The 21742-nt window shown below is 41.8% G+C and overlaps 1 protein-coding gene across 3 annotated transcripts in view; it reads right to left on the bottom strand.

Annotated features, from left to right (window-relative positions):
* The window catches only part of chrm3a (cholinergic receptor, muscarinic 3a), a 78994-nt gene that overhangs the window by 55100 nt on the left and 2152 nt on the right, over window positions 1-21742 (bottom strand). The window contains exon 2 of one of the 3 annotated variants that reach the window (XM_046401303.1): window positions 17043-17111. The exons of the other annotated variants lie outside the window; for them this stretch is intronic. The gene's annotated coding sequence lies outside the window, so the exon portion shown is untranslated. The remainder of the gene's footprint in view (window positions 1-17042; window positions 17112-21742) is intronic. 3 annotated transcript variants of the gene reach the window in all.

The following is a 21742-nucleotide window of genomic DNA, read 5'->3' as shown; positions in this document are numbered from 1 at the left end:
AGTCAGGTATGGAGCGCTGGAGAGCTGATGAAGTTGCACTTCTTGTGCCTGAGGCATTCCCATGCCTATGGTGGACCAGTGGAGGAGTGTACTGGTCAAGAATGATCATGTCGGGCATCTCAGTAGGGGCTGCTACCTCTCCACTAACTGTCCTCAGATCAGTGGGTGTGGCTCGAACTGTCTGTCGAGCACCCTCAAGCTCCTGACATGTGGCGGCTATCCGTGCGCGGGATGCCTGTCGTTCAGCCCGCAGCTTGTCCTCCATGGTATCCGCCGTTCGCGTTTTCACCATCTCTTCTGGGACAGGGGCTGCATCTGGGTCAGAACCAATATCAGACGGATCAGGGATCAAGGCTGCTTTCACCTGATCCTCCGTCGTTTGGAGCTGCAAATTTAAATAAGGACAATCCTGCTGGATGGTCTCATTTTCCTCCTTAACTTCAATCAGCTGATCCCTAAGGTCCTTAACCTCTTGCTGTAGGATCAAGTTTTTGTGTTGCTCAGCATGATATCTGGTCTGCAACACTGTAATCTGCTCCATATACTCTGCAGTTTGTAACTGGGCTTTACGGTGATAAAGCATTGTTACCTGACTGAGCATCTGAGAAATGAGGGACAAGTGACAAGTGACCACTTCCTGTATTTTCTTATCACAGGTGCTAGCGTTGTAGCTGTTCAGGTCACTCATGCCATTAACTGCCAATTTCACGAGGCCAGTGACTGTGGCCTGCATGTCCAGGTCATCTGCCTCTTGGGAGCCTCTAGCTCCTGGGGTGTGGGAATCCCTACTGCTCATTTTGTCTTTCCACTGAACAGACAAAACAAAAATCACAAAACTGCTACACTGAGCAAGTTTAAGTTGCACAGGTGGGCTTCAACCTGTGGCTTGCAAACCTACAAAAATCAACAATGTGCTGGGCTAACTATGGCTGCTAAGTAGTTGTAACTGAGGTTACACAGTAGCACTATACCTTATGCTAAAGGAGTTAGTGCACGTCAAAACAGGACTCACAGAACCAGGAAAGCAAGAGAACACGGCCTGTGTTCTGCCACTTAACCTAGGTAATCCACTGTCCAATCTATGGCACCTCTTAGTGCAAACACAACACAACACAACCAATACTCTTAGTACCCGTAATTAATAGTTAACAATTAAAAATGCAGGGGACGGCTTCTTCACTCTAATTCTGAGAAGAGAGGAGAATAAGGAGAATAATAAAACAACACAAAAGAAAAGAAATTCTCTAAACCGTCAGCAGCAGGTTACTGTGGTGACACTGTAACACAGCTGGAATTAGACAAACTCACCTGGGACCCCAATTATGTTGGTGGACCCATGGAAAAGTTTGGTTTTGCCTTTTTTGTTATTGTGTTTATACTGTAACACAGCTAGAATAAGACAGCCTCACACGGGGCACCAATGATGTTGTGCGACTTAGTAGGAGCAATTTGGTTATTGGCAAAGAGTCAATGATTATGGAAAATAATCATCAAAGTAAAATCAGTGTATGCTTAATACACATAAATATCGGGGCACCACCCTGTCACCAGGGACCAATAGCCAAATTAATTAATGGGAAAACAGTCTCTTAAAATTGTGAAGGATGAATCCGAGCACTGGCTGTCATGAATTCAGCTGTTATTACAAGTACATACACAACAACCACAGACAACGACAGGTTAAACTATAACAGGATTTATTAAACAGCAACAACCATCCATAGATAAGTATCACTTTGTAATAAAAACTATTATAATCTAAGTTTTATCAACACACATTAACTATTAACTAAGATAACACAGGTACAGCAACAAGAGTATATCTATATACAGGAGTGTGTGTGTGTGTGTGTGTGTGTGTGTGGGTGTGTGTGAGAGAGACAGATGACAACAAAAGTATGGAGGCTAACAAGCTAGCCAGGTAGCGGCTAACAAGCTAGTGGCTAAAAACAAACAAGATGGCGGTTAGCATGCTAGCCAGAGGGTGGCTAACAAGCTACAGGCTAAAAACAAACAAAATGGCGGTTAGCAAGATAGCAGCTAACAAGATAGCAGCTAACAACAAGCTAGTGGCTGACTATAATTAAGATGGCGGATGGCCACATGAGGGGAGGAGCTACAACCAGAATGGCGAGTGGGGAAACTACAACCAAAATGGTGGAGAACCACATGAGGAGGGGTCAGCACACCAGGATGAACAACCACATAAAGGATGACTCAGCAAACAAAACTAGTCACACGCATGTGATGACTCAGCAAAAAAGATAGAAATGAAAATACAAGAAAACACAACCCAATAAAATAATCCACTCCAATTCTTTAGAAACTCGCGTGTCACCACACAATAGCGGAGTCAGTAAACCGGAGCTTATCTGCTCAGCTATTGGTCCTTTAACTGGTGACGCGCGGTCTCGCTGAAACGGCGGAAATGACCGACCGGAAAACAAGATCAATGAATGCAGCACTTAAAAGTTACAGAAATCATGTGTAAACAACCCTACGTTACACTATCTCTGCCCAGACATAAGCCTCTTACGTTGCGTTGCTCCGATCATTCGGAGTTTGAAATGATGATCCGCTTAAACGTTCGCAGCGTCGTCCTCGGCGGGATGCTGGCGGTCCGTTATTCAGAAGATGCGGAGTGTTGATCTCTCGGCGGCAGCGGAGAAAATCACCGGTGAAAAAGTTAACAAACTTTGTTTTCGTCCTTAACAAAGTCGGCGCGCGGCTCGTTAACGTGCGATCAGCTGATTGTTCAGCGATCCACGTCGGATGAAGAAAAAAAGGAAAAGTTACCGAAAATTACAGCAGTCTGTTTCTCGGCCTGCGAGTTGCAGAACTGTGACCCGGGATCTAAAATGATGTTAATCAAAACGTTTGATTGTTGCTCCCTTTTGGCGGTTTGGACATTTGGAGAGCCTGGAGAAGCTCTCACTGTCACAGCACGCACGGGGAAAAAGCGCATGCTGATGGTCGCAGTGACCTTTTATTACCTGAGTGACGTCACCTCGGACCCCCGTGGAGATGGCTGGCACACAGCCAATGTCCGTGCCGGTTCTGAGTTTAAACTCAGGAATTTATGACTAGTTGCACATCATGAGTGGGGTCTCTAACAGTTGGTCACTCTAACTCAGGCTTTATGGGTTACATGTAGGCCGCTCTATTGTTCTCCAGAGCGCATGGCCAGAGATCCCAACATATTGATATTACCTATCAAGCAACATCTTAACCTTACAGTGAATACTTCATCCCACCGTTGTAAATGCCACAAATGACTCAGTATCTAATCGCCTGCTTGTAAGGGCATTGCAAGAGTCTCGGTGCCTCACTGAGTGTCTCAAAAATGGCTTTTTTTTTTTTTTTTTTTGATGAAGTGATAGTGTGGAGGAGTGTATATTGTCTCCAGCTGTAACACTGCATAGAGGAATGTGTAGGAGCAAAGCAGTTTGTGTGTGAGACAGAGAGAGAGAGAGAGAGAGAGAGAGAGGCAAAGAAGACAGAGACATACAGAAAGACAGAAAAGGACAGAGAATGTGTGTTTCTTATGGTTGAACCACAGCTGAGATTCAGCCAAGGTCATCCTCTTACTTATGACATACATGGAGCCAGACTGAGCCTCTCACTTGGACGCTCTCCATCTGCTCCCTCTGATAAGACTGGCTACTTCATGTGCAGCAGGCAGACACCACGGCTCTGCATTGTGTGGCTATAGCACGATTAAAACCACATTAACATTTTCTTGGAGTGCAATAAAGAAGACAGTTTTTTCACACATACAGTGCAAAAAATCTCAAGAAGGGCTTCGAGACTTAGTTTAGATGTCATGCGGGGCTAGACAATAAAACAGTATTATCAAAATCGCAATATGGCCAAGTGCAATTTGCAAATTGCAGGAGCTACAATATTTTCATAAAGATAAACTGTGTTACAACATACCGATATTACATATCACATAATGAATCTCATTTTCTTGATGTAAGGGAACAAGCTTGTTTGGTACAGACCCTCGCTAAAACAAATCACATTTTATATCATATTCCATTTTTACAATTTCCAGTGAAAATTGCAAAAAAAAAAACAAAAAACCAACAATCCCACTAAAATCATCACTCGTATTGCGATGGTATCTATCACAATAATTGCATATTGCTCAGCCCTAATGTCATATTAGACTACATCTACCAGAACAAAAATGAAGACTTTCTTGGAAAAAAATATTTGTTGGTGCATTTGTTTAAACATATAATAATACGCTGAGGTAAAAGTGGTCCATCTATGAGCTACTCTAAAATAGAGGAAGCACAGTCCAGTCACATCTACTGCTCAGTGGCAAATTATTTTGCTGAAGGACCTTTCCACCCACAAATGTGGACAGAAATATTCTGTTAATTGGTTTATGCATGTCAGCTGGCAAACCCAATTGCAGGACATCAAAGAGGTCCGACACTGCTTAACCCGAACAAGCCCTCAATCGGACAGCCGAGAGTCCACATATTTTTCCTCAGTGTCTTCTGAGGCTCATGTAAAACGGGAGTTAACTGGTCTAAGTGCACCTTTTTGACCAGCAGAGGACTGCAGGAATTCAAAACCAGGGCTCAGTTACAGAGGGCAGCGGCTTCAACAGACAGAGAGAGAGGAATACGGGTGATAATAAATACTGCATGGGTCAGACATTACTGTTTATGGCAACATGTTGGTACCAGTCCTAAACAAATCCATTATGATGGCAACAGATGACAGTGTTTAAAAAAGTGGCAATAAAGTAATGAAGAGTCATGTTTGCAGTACTGGGAGGAGGGTTAGTTTTTGCAAACATTTACATGCAATTCTGCAGTTAAAATGAACAGTCAGTTGTCTGCAACATGACCTTGAATTGCGCATCACAAACAGAAACCAACCAATCAACAAACGACAGAATCTTTGACAACAATCTGACCACAAGCATAATGCTTTCTTCATTAAAATTTCACATTGTTAAATTAAATAAATTAGTGAGCCATCTGCTGAAACACTGCAGTTTCCACAGACACACACACACACACATTCCTCCTTGAGCGCTTTTGTAAAGCACTATACACAAAACTTCAAATGAATAGCCAAATTCCAGCCAAGCTTCTGGGACACCGAGAGGTTCACAGACTGATCACCATAACTACAGCTGATGATCTCGACATGCGATGCTTCCTTAAATGAGCCTTAGCCCATGGAGGTGGAGCAATTGGCAGGAAATGAGGCCAAATTGATTGGGAAACAGATGGAAGAGAAGCAGCCACTCTAAAGCCCATGAGGCTGTAAAGGAAGGAAAGAGATGAGGGGTGAAGATGATAATGAGACAGAGAGTCAGAGCGGATAGCTCAAATTAAAAGCCTGATAAAATGCAGTATGGAACATCATTTTGAAAAGCTTCTAACAGAATAAAACAATTTCAATCATTTGTTTAAGTATCTAACCCCATAAGAGTTCACCTTTGAGCAATGACATTCAGGACTGTTAGTAACACATCTGGACAAAACTCATCTGCTCTACAAAGTGAAAAACACTCAAAGTGATCTGTAGCACTGTTATTTACTGTGCATTCTTATGTAATGTTTCCAAGAAACAAGGCACAATGAAAAACAAAAAGGCCTTGAAAATTTGCCAAAAAGGAAAGCATTCTCGACCTCTCACAATTCTTAAAAGTCATCTTTCATAAGCGTTCCACACAGAGACAAAAATAATACTCATTCAGTCTTTGTTTTCAGACATGATGGCAGATCAGAACTTTCTGATCTTTCACGAAAAAAAAACTGCAGTTGCCAAGCTCTTCAAAGGCACAGGTCATAATCCAAATACAAACAGAAGGGTCAAGATTCAAAGAAAATCTGCTACTCTCAAATTAGAACCGTCACACCAACTCCAGACAGCGACAAAATAATAATAATAATTAGTAATGTTACCAGAAGCTGCACATCATCTTTAAGACAAATACATCAATTATGTATGTGAACGTGGTTGAAACTGCTGCTTATATTTCTATATTAACTGCGTGTATGGCACCGCAGACAAAAATATAATTTGCACTCGAAGATTTTTACTTTTGTAATGTCTAAGAAAGTTAATTAAAAGGAACACTGTGGAGTGTGTGACCACCGGTAGCATCATAAAACAAATCATCTTGGTCCCCATGTTGTTTGCATCATGAGTGCTTACGCGCAAACACAAACATGCAGGCAAGTTTCGTGCTAATTATGGCAACGTACCAACAAAAGCAAAAGAAAGAAAGAAAAGGAGTGCAAACATGGATGTAAATAATATCATTTTACAAGACATCAGCGCGGGTTACTTTGATTTTTATCTCTGGCCTTTTGCAATGCCGCCAGGGCTTTGAGCAGTTACATATGATGATTATGGCCTCGACAACAATGACCCTGTGGTGCAAGAGATACGAGCATTGAAACGATATCTGGGTGTGTTTACAATAACTGGCTCTGGAAATGCACTGGAATACCTGCTGGGTTGATACAACACCTACTCTGAATGGTCACTCTGATAAAAACCTTTTGTCATCAGAGCAAATGACTCATGGCCATATTAATGAACCTCCTGTGTTGAACAGGGACGGGCAAACACATTCTCACACACACGCACACACACTTCCTCGTGTTTATTTAGCTGACTTCACTCAGTCAAGGTCAGCGGATTACAGTCTATCTTGTAGGGCCGGATATGAAAGCTTCATATAAATCTTTATATACTGTAGGAGCTGTACAGCAGCATGCTGCAAGTACGAGCACTTCACTTCCACAGCAGAGACGTCAAAATATGGAGGCTGAGGATGTCAGGGTATAATATAGTTGCCCCATTTGTTCTGTCCAAGTAAGAGGCATAGCTGTTATTATGTACACTTACAGAAACAGGGAATAACATTAAGAGAGTTATAGAAGAAATGATAAAACAAAAAATATTTGGTGAAAATGCTTCAGGGATGTGCCACTTCAGTGTAAATTATCTCCATCATCAAGTAAGCCTCTGTACTGCAGGATACTTCATTCCATCGCTGAATTTAGATGAGTCGTCTATCTCGTGTCTGCCGCCATTAGGAGCCTATTGATCTTGGTGGAGCAGACAGTGTCAGATAATGACAGATCTGAGCCAAGCCACGTCAAATTACAGTCAAATGCATTCATATGAAGTGCCTCAAATAAACAGGTTGTTCTCAAAGTGGAGAGTGCATGAGTCATCAGTGGAGGCATGAGACTTGAATGGGTTGAGGGTAGTTATCTGTCCAGAGTGTGAATTAAAAATCGGAGTGCAGTCTCCACATCATTAACCCTTCGGAACTACAATGACCTCAGCTGTTCATTTGATCTCATCGTGTTGCGGTGAGTGTGGAAGTGGAAAAGGGGTTAGGGTGCAGGGGCGCCCCTTTGATGTCGTAATGCAAAATTTCTTTTATCTCTCACAGAGCATTTGAGACCAGGCCGCCTGTCCAAAAACTCAATTAAAGCTACTCTGAACGCGAGCCGACAGCATAAGAGGAGGCGTGAGGCGCGAACGGCACACGGGAGAAAAAAATAAATGCAACTATTAGGACGAATTGGACCTCAAACTGAGCAGCGCTAACAAAAAGAGCAGGTTTTTAAGATGAAACCTGAACTCTTTAACTGCAGGGGACGAATCGCAAACGAGACAAATCAACAGCAATTGTTCCAATTCTGCGTCTGGTGGAAAGATGACCAAAGTACAACAAGCTGGTGTACAAATAAGCTTTTCATTGAAGTCACATTAATGGTTAGTGTTGTGTTTAATGGGATAATTGAAGGCAGCTTGGTTGACAAATGATGTTTATCCTCGCTGCACAGAGCGAAATTCCTCAGTCCATTTAAGCCAGCCATCATCCAGGGCCTCATCGCCACAAATACCTCAAAGTAGCATAAAAGAATTCAAAATCTCAAAAGCTCAAAGCTCTTAGCGTGTTCATTCAGCCAAAACTGTGTGGGTTGTTTTCAGCGACCATGAAGTATATTGTAACTTACAGAAGGTGGAAAGAAAAAAGGGGGTGGGGTGGGGAGGGGAGGGGAACAGTGGGAGGTTGGAAGGGATGACAGGAGGAAGAGTGAGGTGGAATATGTGTGTTTGCATCTGTCTGCTGTGTGTATGCGCAGGATTGTGTGTGTGTGTCTGCCCCCCCTCCCCCAAACAATCTTTCACTGCTTGTGAAAAGATGCACTGCACCTTGGGTGAGGAGGGACAAAAGAGAAGAGGAGGGGAGGTGGGGTGGAAAAGAAGCAGAGGCAGGGCTTTTTACATCAGGCCTTTCATCTCTCTCCCGCCATCGGTCATCAGAAATGGGAGAACACCGACCCCCAAACACTTCATTCCAATTTCATTTAGCTCAGGACCTACTAAGACACAAAAGAGTGAGAAAATAAAGAAGGATATATTACAATGTCCCGAAAGGAGCAAAAGAATTATTCATGCACAAAGGAATTTAACTGCATTGTCCCAGTGCCAGTACCAACAAAAGAATAATCTTGGTTTTCAAATAAAGATGGGCTTCCATCAGGCTGAAGCTATTTCTAACCTTCATCTTGCAAGACCACTAATAGTCATGAAATGCTTCCTGTGGACACTGTGGCCCCCCACCTCTCCCAAAAAAAAGGGAAGCAAAAAAAAAATGTAGGCAAAAGGTCGCCATTTACAACATCAGGAGCACAAACTTACTACGAAATGCAGCTGCATTGGTTTCTTGAATCAGATGACACGATATGTCTCGCAAACAAACATACAGCCTTTTCTCACACATCACTGAGTCTCTCTGGGTGATTTTTAATATGTTCTGGCCATAATTCAACATGTACAATTCTGAGAAGTGTTTGTGTTTTCAAGGAATCACTTAGAAACCTTAGAAATCATGGGAACAACATCTTTGGGCCATTTGTTTGCCTTTTCACAAGTTATTTGTCTTGTTTGACCTTTTAATGCTGCACAAACAGTAAGTCATAAACAAGCGGGACAGACCCAGGATCTTCACTGAGACAACTTATTGAAAAACTAAGCAATAACGGAGAGGAGACCCGAGTCTGCATCTGTGCAGCATTTCTAACAAGAGAGTGCTATATTAAAGCAGATGACCGTGCAGACAGGAAACCAGCAAAGAAATACAATTAAAAACAAGTTGAAGTGCAAAACACACACAACTTCTGAAAACTGAAAGACCACAGCATGTTAACGCCATATGCTAACTCACAGCCGTGACAAGACAGAAAACAGGTATTCTTTGCTTTTCCCCGAAAAGCTGCAGTGAACCACGGTTATGACAGCTGAAGGGTTATTACCAATTAGACCAGCTGAGCCTCTGCCACAGGAGGTGACAAACACAAAGACAAGCAGCAGCAGTCAACCAGTCTTATTGGAAAATTCTCTCCTCGGGACCACAGAGGGGGGAAAACAGAAATGAGAAGAGAAAAGATTTAGAAGCTGAGTCCTGCAGCCGGTGAAAATAAGACCAGAGAATAAGTTTGTGGAATACCAGGCTACCTGCTGCCTCGTGTTAAATGGAGCAGTCAGCTCTAGTGTTTTGAAAACATGTGCCCTCAACATAAGCAACATTAACTTTAAAGATCCACTCCGAGGACTTCACAGAGTTTCAAAACATCAGCAGCGAGCTGGAAGGAGACTTGAATCATCTGAGGGTATCGCTTGGTGCTTAAACGAAATTACAAAGTGTATATTCCAGACTGCGATTTATTTCATGTTGCAGCTGTCTCACCGTCTCACTGTCCAGTGGGAGGCCAGTGACCTTATCTTCGGGGCACAATTTATTATCCAGTGAGGAGATAATGACGCTGAGGTACATGCTAATGTCCGCATAATTACTGCACTCTGATATCAACTAGGCCTTAATGAGGGATTTTGGAATATCAATCCCGACTAAATAAAACACACTCGACTTCATCGGGGAGAGACAAAGCCGGTGGCGACTCATCTTTTTGACTAAGATGCATCTTCTATAAAAGCCATTCTTCATCTTCCTGTCTGGCGCACCCCGTAGCAGATGAACTAACCCTTCATCAACACCAACCCTCACGTTCAAAATGTCTTTATTTGGACTCATTTTAAACTGGACATCATTTAACGTTTGATTATATAAAGGCGGGTGTTTCAGTACATTTTTCATACAACTGAGCTGTCAACCGCAGAAGTTCCCCCGAGGGTACAAGTACCCCTTGTTGGGAACTGCTGTTCTATAACATATAGCCTATTTAGGGTTTATTTAGGGCTTAAGAGGGTACTTCATTTAAAAGAAAGATAAATTAGCATTGACACAAATGCATAACCCACTATAGAAGATCATCATCTGCTCAAAGACTGAAAATACCTGCAGCATGGATGAACAGGAGATCAGGGGAATAATGACACATTTAAATTATAAAAATGCAAAATACAATCAAAACAACATGCATCAGGGAGCGCAGAGTACCAGCCTTATTAGAAAACACCCATCCTGTCAACACACAAGCGGATCCATGGTTTGCCGTTTGGAGTGAAACAAATATAGAGAGAGTCTCATGCTCCTGCACTCCTTTGTTCCTTCTCTGCTCTGCTGGATCAAGAGTTAATTCTGCTCAGAGTGACTGTGGGCTGCGAGTGACAGCAGCGAATTAATGATTCATTATGCCCAGTGTAAGCAAATAGTGAGCCAGTGATGGAGGAAAATGGATTTACGCACATCCAGCTCCAACCATGACATCTTTTCAGCTTTAAAGAGGAATATTCAGCTGTCGAAAAACTAAAAAGCAGGACTGGTTAGTAAAACCACAGCATTAAAAAAAAAAAAAAAAACAAAAAAAAAACACAAGCCAAATTTGCTATTCAGATGCACCTGCATTTTTTTTTTACTTCTTCTTGAGGAATCTGAAACCCCAAACCTTCAACACTCATAATCATTCATTATAAATGTGATATATTGCTCAGTCAGCCCAGGGCTTTCTTCTAAATGAATTTTCCATTTTCTTTTCATTCAGGCCAGTCACTTGAGTCTCCACATCTTAGCCTCACCATATGTTCAGAGGCACAATGCGAACTGTAAAAACAGTTAAGACTCAGCTGAGTCTACAGTGTTTGATGCTGTAAACGATGTCATAAAAATTTGACAGTTCATGTCAAAAATATGTCTCCAGTTCGGGATTATTAATGCAGAGAAAACTGCACCATTGCAGAACGTGTAGTACACGGATATCCCATCAAGACACACATTGCTGCTTTTCCCGATGATGTGCTTTGGGACAGTTTGTGTCCAGCACATCAGACTATTTTTTGTGGTTCAGAACTGGTGGCAAAGGCATGATATGAAAGCACTTTTAAGGTTCACACAAGCAAGTCTACAAACCTCTTACTCTCTTAAGAGTCCACGGATCACCGCAAGGCTATAAATTCAGCCGAACATCACAGATTATCTAGTTTTTATTTTAGGGGGAGTGTTATTCAAGTTCACAAATGTTATATCATCTCTTCCTCCTACCTTTTCCCATTCCGCCTGTCTTTGTCACGACCCAAAGGAATAGCATGTGTGAATTACTAAATTAAGTCATATTCAAGTTGAGCAAATGTAATATAAGATTCGGGGAGCTTGTAAATCTCCAGCGCACCGCACCAGAAACACTTTTTTTGCCCAAGGAGCTTCAGTGTACTAAAAAGCTTAATATGTGCGCTAAATAAAATTAAATAACACATCAGCAGATGCTACAATCTTTCTTTCAAATCTTTCAAACTCCAGAGAGGTGAAGTTTAAAATGGATGGTCCTATTCAGGCAGGGCTTATGAGCAGGTTAAATATGGAGGCACTGATGCCTAGAGGTCTCCTGGATGTACAGCGAACCATCTGCATATGTCATTCTGATGGATGAGGCTGGAGCAGAGATCGAATGGCCTCGCTGTTTAGACAAGCCTCGTGTTAGGTTGGGTCCCGTCCCGTCACTTCCACTGACGGATGGTTTCATCGAATGCGAACATGCCCGTACAATCACGACGACCATGCCTCGATAATAGCAGTGAGGATTTTCTCCTTTCCAGGAAGAGTGGGAGTACAAGCTAATCGATGTGAACTGTGCGTGCATTTTTGTAGTATATCTATCAAAGAAAAAGTGGGAGAGTACAAGTAGGAAAGTAAATGCTGTCTGCATATTAGACTAACATTAAACACTGCACCACCAGTACTCTGCGAGTAAATAAATTGAGTGCATATTAGGAGATGAGGGATTACTCATTTCATTCCCCTGCAGTCCTCAGAATTACGTTACTATGAAGGAACTGATGTTATTTCAGACATCCAGACCCCCAACAGACTGTAGAAACAACCACAAAGTAAATCAAATAAGGGGTGAGGGATTTATTAAATGTAACAATAACAAACTTATAAATCCAACGAGAAAATGTTTATGCTTTGGCAATGGTGATGTTATCAAATTTGTTCAGTAAAATAAGGGAAAGCGATGACGTCTCCAACTGAAAAATGTCTGCCTCACTTGCAAAATTGTCATTTCACTTTATTCGTGGCTCTTGGAACAGTTTCACAAAGAGACAATGAATTCTTATTCACACTCCCAGTCTCTTATCCTACCCGTGTGGGATATCTTAGGAAGCAGGTACTTGTATCATCGACCACACACACAGGCAGGTACAGCCTTTTAGCACTACTTTTGTACTTGTATTTCCACAGTCTGGTCTAGTTTTGCAGGAATTCTGAAATGATGGTCAGACACGCTGCAACCTAACAAACAAGTATGTTGCAGAGCCTGTTTGACAGGTTTCTACAAGAGGCATTAAAGTAGAAAATTGCTGGAATCAGCAGCTGCAGCACATCCTGTCAGAGCTGCAGGGGCGCATGTCGTACTGAACTTGAAGAATTATCCTGTACACGGCTGCAACTGAAACTTTTGTCCAGACAATTTCCTACAATTAAATAACCTGATTAGAACACAACTACGTTTTTGACAGATTTCTCATTTTATCCCTCAGTAGCTCCAGGGATACAAAAAAATGTAGGTTTGGAAACACGGCGCCGCAAAGACTGGAGAGAGTCAAAACATAAGAGTCAAGCAATTTCAACTGTCTGAAGTCCTCAGATCTCACCAGCACTTTTGCCTTCTCAATGTTACTGTTCAGTAAAGAAGCATTTTATACATGATCCAAGTGCCACCTTCACTGACCCAATTAGAAATTAGATTTGACAGATATGTGATTAACTTTCTTCACATTAGGAAAAGATAGTGTTTGGAAACTAACCATGGAATTAAGAAGGAACCCAAACACAGGGTTGTGAACAATGAAAATAACTTCTGTCATATACTGATTATGATATATGGACACCAAATTGCTGTACTCAAACTTGCTGCCAAAGCTGAGAAACAATAAAAGGGGTCATTACCAAACCGGGGATATGACTCAGACTCAGCTCTCCAAAGAGCCGTCGATCATTATTAGCTTATTATATCACCTCAGATGCTGATACATAACGTATAAATAATAAACAGAGAGGCAGCGAAGAGGTCACAAGGTTATCCCGCTCTCCTGGTGGTTCTCAGCAGTTCAGGATTAAGCAGGATGTGACTGATGTAATGATAGGAGCTTAAAGCAGATGACTACAAACTAACTGCCCCTCCACGTCTCGGCTGAAAAAGAGATTTAATGAGATTAATTTAAAGAGCTTTAGCGAGACTAATCTGGATAAAGAAAGAGTGGTTAAATAAACATGAACAGCAAAGAGGGAGGAACAAAGAGGTGGCACATGCAGGGAAAAAACTTCAGGAGTTTCCTCAGGGTCATCAACAACATGGAGCCATGGAGCCAAGAGCTTCAGCAATTTATTCTACCAGCTCAAATCCTTCTGTAATCACATCCCCAGCATTTACAGTATTTACTGCATTTGCTAGCAGAATTTGTACATTGTTATAGCATCTGTTAAAGTTTCTTTCTGTTAGCTTCTCGCAGCACATCTTTATGAATGGCACTGCTGGTCATCCTCTCTACCACTTTGTTCCAGACTGAGATATCCTGTCAGAAAGGTTTGTACAGGCCATCATGGTCCCAAGAGGACGAATCTTCCTAAATTTGATGACCCTATCACATTTCCCGTAGCTGCAGGAGGTTGACGCTTATGGTTAGATTTTATGTCCACATCTGGATGATTTGTAACCCCTTTTGGGTCCCTCAAATGTTCCATCATAATCATGTCTAAATATTAAGGTGATGAACAGGGAAATACCTACACCTGCTAAACATCTAAATGTTATTGTGAGAATTAGTTAGTTTTCTGACATTCGTAGCTCCACCACTGTACATAAGTATAGCCTTTCAGAGCTGCTAGCATTGTTTTAGACTCATTAGCAGAAGAATGCTAATGAATTGTGCTTATCAATCGCGCTCCTGTTTGCTGCCTGAAGGTGAAGCATTTAATCATTTCTTCCTTCCTTGCACATTCTTCGGCAATAATCAAATTAAAAATATGATTGGACGTGAAATCAACTTGTTATAGATTAAAAATCCATGTCAAAGCACAAAAAACCCACCCATTGTGAATACACTTGTGAAAAGCGGTGGTCTGAGTGGACAGCATGAACACAACATTAGTGATGCTAATTTATCTTCCTCAGTGTAAGGGGATTTGTTTGGAGCAGAAAAATTCTCAAACTGAAACTAAAATGGTGACTTTCTTTGTGCCTCAGATCCACCAGCTTTGCTGCCGCTTGAGAAAAAGAGCCCACAGCGTCCTTTGTCTTCCTTATTTGCCACTTTCATTTGAGGGGATTTAAACTGACCTCTATGCCAGGAATCCAGACTTTATAAATCAGGCTGACTTAACCATTGTATTTTCATGTTTACACCATATATTTGGCTGACTAAATATTGATAAATAATGAGCTCCTGCAACTCCAGCATGTTGCCTGTATATGCAATAAATATGCCCAGCTTGGGTTATGATTACATTTCAAAGAAACACAGAGGGTACTAAGCCAATAAACAGTTTTCCTTTTTTTTCTAACAACATAACCCTGCCAAAAACTTTTGTATGGAGACGTGCCAGGCAATTCCATCCATCCTCTCCTGCTTCTGGCCTGCTTTTCATCCCAAAGACACCTCTAAAGTTAATGTACTCTGGCTGTCCGGTCCTCCACCAAATCTCCCCATTTCTGTAATACCACAGAATCTGCTGATTTGAAATTGGATTGAAGGCTACAAAAATACTTCAGCAACCTTGCTTTCACGAATCCGTTTGATAGGACTTGCTCCCGATGTTCCTTGTTACCAGAGGGTTTGCACAGCTGATAAGGACGAACAAAAAACAGATGACCAAACTGAACACCTACTGCAGTGATTCATGTCATTGCACTTCTCCCACAAAGCTTTCATGTCATGCCAAGTTACACACATTCCTGCGATGAGTTTGAGATTATTATCACTTCACTAAGTGGAAGTAATCCCTGGGGAGGTGTTAAAGGTTTACACCACTTCATCCCCAAAATGCGGGGGAGTAAAAACACCAGCAGGGGAAAGCTGGCATTCCCTGATCTTGATAGGGATTGTTAAAGTCTAAACAGCTGTTTACATTAAACTTGTTGTTTGTGTCACACACTAATGTTCAAGCTTAAATTCTCATTTCCTTAATTCAACTTTCAGGGGGTTGTCAGCCACACTGCATCCTGGTGAGCACATTTATTCAAGTACTCTACTTAAACGCAATCCTGAAGAATTTATACTTAACTTGTGTGTTTTCATAAAAAATTGTTTAAACAGTGCTGTGATGAATATTACTTTTAATGTTTGTTGATGTACAAGCCTCCACAAAAGGCAGGGAAGAGCTAATTGCAAAGGGTTAAGCCCAGAGGGAAAATTTTCAGTCTGGTTGATGGGATGAGAGGGTTTCACTTTCTCTACCTTGTAATCATGCTGTTGTCTGCTTGCTGCTATTACGCAACACTCCAGATCCCCATAGGAACATTGTACATCTGTGCCCATCTTGCCTAATTTTGTCTCAGCTTTCAACAAGGACCCCGGTGTGCAGTAAAACAGCCACAATAAAGTATTGAACCAATCACGTACTGAGGGACAAACTGACAAGAGAGCAAATTGGAGTGAGACTATTTTCATACCTTTTCTTGCGTTTGACTCGTGTAAATGTCAACTGAGGATTTGATTCGCTGGCCTGGGGCCTGCGGGCCTTGCTGGCTTGGATTAACTTTCCTCTACATAGTTTAGCCAGAGGGCTCGCTCTACATCTTGCCCTAGCCTGGTACAAGTTCCACAACTCCCCGTCTCTTTATGAAATGTCAATCAAACTGGGGAAAGAGGAAAACTCAAAGACAGGTGCCGGTTTGAACTCCCTCAAGGACCGGGGCAAACCGTCACTCTCACACCTGCAACGGGAAAGCAAAAGACGTCAAAGCAAAGTTCGTGCTACTTTGCTTTGAAAGCGTCATTCTAACTTTGCTATTCAGTGGGAACTGAGGCATGTGATAATACTGAGGCAACCTTCAAGCGTCATTTAGAGTGCAAGTATAACAAACCAACTTGGCAAACTTGGTTAAGACAGGCGACTCAAGTGAATTCATATAATGAAAACCAGCTGTGTAAACAATCAACGAGTTCCATAACTGTAACATTAAAGATCAAATATTTGATCTTCAAACCATGACTGCCACATCTGCTCACGCACACACATAAACACACACACACACAGTGTACCATTATTTTGTTTTTTTTTACAGAAGATGTGTTGAATTTTAACGAGCCAGAATATGTTTTATAACCACGGACCAACGCAAAAATCAATCACAAATCACAAAATCAAAACAGGAACTTAACAAAACATCTGTGGTTTGGTTGTCCACATACTGTAAACTGACACCTATGGCTCACAGCACACACTGTATAGTTGGCTTATAAAATGCTGCAAATCTTATCAATAGCAATGGCAGCTACTCCGCATAGATACTAGCTCAGGTTGGCACAGCGGCCAATCAGCAACTCCAAATACCTTTGGGGAAAAAAAAGCACTTGCTCACCTTTTTAAAACTGCATCCCATGAGGTTTGTAACAGCGTCCTTTATCCACATCCAGAGCTATGATCCTCCCTGCAGACAGAACGACCAGCCCACTCAGTCTCTCTTATGCCACATGCTGCCTCACAAGTAGTTTTTGATTAGATGTGATGTCGAGAAGGATCACTCGCTCTGCTTCAATTGTGCGACAGGTGTTAAATAAAAGAGTGGCAGAGAAAGGCCTGCACTTCTCTCTAAATGACACAGGCCGGTCAACACAGAAAATATCAAAACAAAGGCAAGGTAGTGCGGATGTGTTGCTGAAGGCAGATGAATCTTATCCACGAAAATCATGAAGCTGAGGTGAAATTCTAGTCACCACCACATCCAAAGGTCAAATCTATTGGCTGAGCGTAACTGCACAGGCTTTCTGTCACATATCTAAACCCTAAGGTGAAAAACTTTGGAAAAATGATAATATCTTGATATGGTCTTCTTTTTCCGCTAGAGAAAAACAACAAACAAAAGGGATCAAAGATAAATCATTTACGTTATAAAGTTCTTCACCTCAGTCCAACCTGTGATAGGATTTGGAGACGGAGCATTACAAAGCCAAAAAATGTGATTTATTCAGGATGCGTATTAGAGCCGAGTGCCTGACACGATTTGACTCGCTTGATGTGTGCTTGATGAGCTGGATTACTAAAGCAGGAGGGAGTCAGGCAGAAACAAACAACTGAAGAAAACAAACAACAACACAAAAAGGGCAGGATATTTTTTTTTTCCCCAATTGTTATGCGCCACACATTTTACAGCAGAACTGTAAAAAGAACTTGCTGATAAATTCTAACAAATTCCTTTTGACAGGAACTTAATCACACAGAAGCCTCTGGTCCAACTTTACATTGAGAGCGATTAGACGTCAAGTGCTTTAATTTACTTAAATTAGACGTTAGTAAAATGTGATTCATCAGCCATCGTCTCACACCAATAATGAGTACATAAAGAGATATATATTGAGAGTGTATGCCCGCTCGAATGAGCAGCCAAGAGTTAAAGAAGCATTGAACTAACAACAGATGTTTGTCTACACCAACATCGGTCACAAGAAATCATTACAAGAATTAATATCTTAAATGTATATTTTATCGCCTGGCAGGTGTGGCAGTGATCTATCCACTCATCTTTATGTATAACAGCATCTACACAACGTGCCACAGTATGTGGTATTCGTTTGGATTGCCTCAGTTTGAAAAATTCGCTCAAATATCCAGCTGACATCATCGTCGCTTTGCAATCACAACCCGTAACAGCAAGACTGCACAGTCTGTGGTGTTGCCTTACTGCTGAGAAGTAGCTTCCTTGTGCGTATCAGCCGTAATGTTTGATGAGTGGCAGCATTTCAGTTCATTGTGAACATTTATCCCATTGCACATAAATGGCTCCACTCCAAACAACATATCTTTTTGCTGGGGGGGGGGGTGAGTGTAGAGTGCAGGTGGGCCCTTTGTGGAAAACAAGAATCAATCATTTAAGAAAAACATAAAGAAAAGATGTACTCTGACATGGCATTTTTGTGTTTAGATTTGTTTTTTTTTTAATACTTTAAAAGGTGACTCGTCTTTGAATTTTATTTTGTTATATCTGTTACGTCCCTGACAGCTAATATATTTTATATTAGTTTCCTTCCTGTCTTCCGTCCTTCTGTTTGAGTTTCCCCTTCATCCACAGCAGCCGTTCACTAATATTTACAGGCATTTAGTCGCTGCTTTGGAAACATGATCTTGTACTTACTATTTTCAGGATTATTAGCTGTCGAGCATTACGCAACTGAAGCCAATACAAATGTGTCAACAGAGGGTAATTGCTATCTTATTAACACCTGCAATGAACAGTCCGTGTGAAAATGAAAGCAGTGGGCGAACGACACGAGTTTATTAAGTGACATCCAGCTCACACTTCCTCAAAATGTTTATAAAGAGCACATTCTTGTTAGAAATCTGTTAGTTTTACTTGAAAACTTTAATGTCCCAGGGCCACATTGGATAGTTTATCATATATCAGAACGTTACAGTCAGAAAAAGCATATATTGTACGTTAGAGGTTCAGTCACAAACCAATCTTTAACGTAATCAACACCGTGTTAAACTACATTAACTCAGAATAATAAACAAGCCATCAGTGACGGCAACATTAATCGGAACAGAGTAACATGTCGCTGAATGTTGAGAGTTGCAGGCCAGAGCAGGCAAACATCCATCATCACTGCTGCATGTTACGGCAGTTTCAACGTACTTCTATCCAAAACTTGAGCTGAAGCTGGTGCAGAAACCAAGTCATTTTGTCCTTTAAACGACACATGTATTTCACTAGAGCTCCACCATCCTCCATTGTCCTGTTTCCTGTCTCTCTCTCTGTGTGTGTGCAGTAGAGCTCTCTCTCTCTCTCTCTCTCTCTCTCTCTCTCTCGCTATCCATCCCTCTGGACCTCCACCAAAAATGATGCGGAGCAACTTGTTATTGATTTATTTGCAAAGAACAGACAGAGAGCCGACATTAAGAGAGCAGTCATATATTAGACATGAATCTGAATTCCCTCAAGTGAGGGTTACTTTGTCAAGAGAGCAGGAGTCAAAAGAATGAGACAGGTTGAGAGAGTGAGAGCGACGCGGTGACACATGACAGAGGGAGACGGTGAAAGAGAAATGAACGGCAAAGATATGCAGAGAAGGGGAAGGAAAAGGACGTAGAGAGAGCACAGAAGAGAAAGTTAAAAGAAGAGCACGGATTACAAGTGCAGTGGAGTGTACCAGGGTGTGCTAGACATTTCCAAAGGGTATGGACACGGTATGAATGGCAGCACTGTGGGCTGTTTCATAGTGCAACATTTACAGTTACGGCTGACAGATTCAAATGTGCACCCTGAGGAGAGTTCAAACATCTAAAAGACTGGCATGAACCTCTATCCATAACATCGCCGACCTCAACCCTGCCCCTATAATTCAGTTTCCTGTCCAATACCTGACCTCTGAACTAAAGCTCACTTGCATTATCTTGACGTGTGCGTGGTTTGCTGTGTGCTGAACACACACAATATCCTAAGGTAAACAGGGAGCAGCATTGTTAACAGCCGTGAAGTGAGCACCTTATTGCCACCAATAAGTGGCAGTTCCAGCTAAGTTTATGACAACTAGTAAAGGTCAGTGAGTGATGAGTGTCAGCTTAACACACGTTATGTTGGCTATAAAAACTTCAATTGCATCCACAGGACAGCATTATTGGAAGTAATATAACCACAACACAACCAAAAACTGCAAAGTCAATAACATGTTATTTGCATAAGGCACCCATATAATTATGATTAAACCTCCTCTCACGTATTGTCTCTAAATTAATGGCCATATAAAATATCTGATTAAAACTTCCAAGATGTCGAGCTGCTTATTAGGCCTCTGAAGACTGTCACTGTCTTCCCAGCGATGTGTATCTGAAGCTAAACAGATGCTGTGAACATGGGACAACAGCAGTGTCTGCCCAGAGTGGAGGCCAAGTGGCCAAACACTCACCCCACAAGGCTTTACTGTAATCGCACCCTCAGGCAGCGTGTCTACTTGCCGGAGAAACAAGGGAAGACAGGAGAAGCCGTGCAGGGCTGCATACAGTAAACACAGCTGTTTATGGACAAGTTAATTGAGCAGACAGTGACTGACAGCTTTCTATCTGACGCTGAAATCACCTTCCCCATCGGCGTGGGAGATTACGGCAAACAAAGTCCGCACAGAAAAACTCTTAAAAGCCAACTACAGGGAATTTGTGGTATTGTTTTAATAATGGAAGTGAGATGGAAAAGTTTCAGCCCATGCACTGTCTAAAGATAGACACTCTGTTTTGCTCTGATGTGGTCTGCGTGGCTGTGAAAGTGGATTAAACAGGCTTTAACATCAAGATGAGCTCTAATGAAACCCAATGAGGGAGTTAGCCCGTCTGTTTGGCCAGCTGACTCCTGTAAAATACCCATCACTGTCTCCTGTTGCCTGCTCTAAAAGTAGCCTGATGGTGCCAGTCAGCGTACGCTGCCGCCTGAGGGTTATGCTGTTTGATGCTTTTGTCTGGATCACACAGCAGCTGAAACTCCGTTTCCCTTAATCATGCAGGTTTATCCCACATACTTGTGTTTTTAGTTGCATTTTTTTTCACCCCGCTTTGTTTAATAAGACAGCAGTATCTGCCTCAGTGTCTTTGCCTGAGACGTCTGTCACACTCCCATTAAAGTCTGATGAGGGGAGGCTGATGTGTGCCGTATTCACATTATTGTTTTAATGTACTAGTTTGACATTTTGAGACAAACGCTTATTCGTCTTCTTGCCAAGAGTTAAATGAGAACATGTCATGTTTGTTTGGTGAATATGAAGCCACAGCAAATTAGCCTAGCTTAGCATAAAGACTGGAAACAGGTTAACAGCTACCCTGGCTCTGTCCACAGGCAAGGACACCCAGAAGCACCTCTAAAGCTCGTTAATTCATTTGCATTCTATTCCTTTTATCTCCTTACAAAAGAAAGGTGTAAAAGTTGTGAATTTATGTGGAGTTTCACAGGGTCTCGTGGCAGAGAGGTTTCAAACCTACACTTTGATTTTTCTTTGGATTAAACACACATATTGCAGAGGTTTAGAGATGCCAGTGGTCAGATCCCTTTTAAACCTCTGACAGAGCGAGGCTAGCTGT

The sequence above is a fragment of the Scatophagus argus genome, chromosome 10 (genome assembly GCF_020382885.2).
Source record: "Scatophagus argus isolate fScaArg1 chromosome 10, fScaArg1.pri, whole genome shotgun sequence".
NCBI classification, from domain to species: Eukaryota; Metazoa; Chordata; class Actinopteri; family Scatophagidae; genus Scatophagus; species Scatophagus argus.
This window is presented reverse-complemented; position numbering and strand designations above follow the sequence as displayed.